The sequence below is a fragment of the Leopardus geoffroyi genome, chromosome X (genome assembly GCF_018350155.1).
Source record: "Leopardus geoffroyi isolate Oge1 chromosome X, O.geoffroyi_Oge1_pat1.0, whole genome shotgun sequence".
Classification (NCBI taxonomy): domain Eukaryota; kingdom Metazoa; phylum Chordata; class Mammalia; order Carnivora; family Felidae; genus Leopardus; species Leopardus geoffroyi.
The window spans coordinates 106,076,187-106,078,403 of NC_059343.1; the positions used below are offsets into that span (position 1 = coordinate 106,076,187).

General features: G+C 36.0%; 1 pseudogene; it reads right to left on the bottom strand.

Moving 5' to 3' along the window:
• Positions 1-207: 207 nt before the first annotated feature.
• LOC123594968 lies at positions 208-1,162 on the bottom strand (annotated as a pseudogene).
• Positions 1,163-2,217: the final 1,055 nt, after the last annotated feature.

The window sequence follows — 2,217 nt, forward strand, 5'->3', positions numbered from 1 at the left end:
ATCTCAAGTGTGAACAATACAAACATAGCACATGGCATACAATATTCAATAATGTAAAATATAATACAAATTATTTACAATTTTTAAGCTCGTCTTTTGCACTTGCATGTTATAAAGCAAAATTTCCATTTATGTACCAATTTTCCTTTCAATAGTCCAGGGATTTTGAAAAAAAAACTATTTTACAGATGTACAACAATCTGAGATCTAAGTTTCAACTTTTAGGAGAGTTTTTAATTATACTGCCATTAACTCCTTATTTTGATTGAGGTTTCTAATGCTGCTTCCTGTCCAGTGAGTAGGAGGCTTTGGAAGAATACAAAAGAAGGTGGATCACTAAACTTTGCCCCAGCATAATTTTCCTTTTTGGTTCACTTCAGTTAGAATTGCTGATTTCTTCAAATGCATATTTCCAATGTTCTTGGTACTTATAAAAGCCTTTTCCCCTGCTTCTGAATTATATCAGATGAAACAGAATCCACCCAAAAGTTATTTTCTTTTTACAGAGTAATCTTGGATAGTGTAAGTTATATTTGCTTTCCTATGTGTCTTTGGTTGTTCACACAAATGTATACCATGAACAAGCTGGCAGTGAGGAATGGCAATTTTCTCCAATTTTCCCATCTTTGATTTTAAAACCTCTCTTCTGAATGAGGGTTGGCTGGCCACCATGGGTGGCAGCAGGCCAGGGTAAGGGCTGGCTTCTTCAGTTTGGGTTATCGCCACAGGACCCAAGGCCTAATTGGTTGTCTATCCTAATACTTCCTGTGCTCTGCTCTGGAAGTCATGGGGCTGCACCCACCCTTGACACCTGGCCGGTGCTGTTGGTACTGATGGAAGCTGCTGGATGCTGCCTCACTGGGCTGGTCTGCACCTTCTTTCGCCACTTCTTTGGCACTGCCAGAGGGGTGCTTGTTGCTGTAGCTAGATAACAGTTGGACAGATGTGCTGGGCCGGGAGGCTGTGGGTTCAGACAGGGACAGTCTTCCCCCAGGAATTGAGGGATGAAAGAAGTGTGGGACAGTGTCAGGGGTATGGGATGCTGGGTAAAGGCAGCTAGGCGGTAGTCCCCATGGGAAAGGCCCCAAAGTAACCATGAGCAGAAAAGGAAAGGGGGTCCCAGGAAAAGTGGCTCCAGCTGCAGGACAAAAACGATAGTCATAGTTCTAAGAAGAAAGTGGCTCAGCAGGAAGAGAAGGATGAAGTGCAGCCAGAGATCACAGGGCAGCAGTGGCTGCTGCTAAGAGAACCCCAGTGGAGCACATGGACCATGGTCTGGGCGATGGCAGTGCAGCAACAAAGTATAGATCTTTTTAAGTTTATCTTACTTGGAGTTTGTTGTGTTTCTTAGAGGTGTAAGTAAAGCTTTTCATCAAATTTGGGTTTTCTTATCCATTATTTCTTCAAATACTCTATTCTTTTATTTTTGTTCATTCCTTCAGGGACTTCAATTATGCATATGTTGATGCATTTGATAATGTCCAACAGTACTCTTAGGCTCTGTTTTTCTTCATTCTTTTCCCCCCATTTTTCAGAGTGGATAACCTGCATTGACCATATTCAAATTTACCAATACTTTCTTCTGCCTGCTCAAATCTGCTGTTTATCCAATCTAGTGAACTTTTAAGTTCACTTATATTTTTCAACTCCAGAAATTGTATCTCTTTAATGATATTCTCAATTTTATGATGCATTGGCCTCATATTCTTCTTTATTTCTTTACTTATGATTTCCTTTAACTCTGAATATATTTATAAAAATTATAAATATAATATATTTATATAAATATATTTATATATAAATATATATTTATATACTTTTATATATATTTATATATATATTTATAATATATTATTTATATTTATATTTACATATAAATATTATATAAATCTATTATAAATATTGAACATATTTATAATAGATTATTTAAATTATTTATCTAATATATCCAACATCTACGCTTCTTCAAGGATAGTTTCTATTGATTGAGTTTTTTCTTGTGTATGACCTATAATTCTGTTTCTTTGCAGTTCTTGTAATTTTTTATTGAAAACAAGGCATTTTTAATATTGTAATTCAACAACTTTGGAAATTAGATTTTTATTTCTGCCCCCCCAGTGGTTTGCCTTTGTTGCTGTTTGAAGTTGTATTTGTTTTGTTTGTTTGTTTGCATAGTAACTTTTCTGAACTAGTTCTGTAAGTTCTGTATTCTTATTG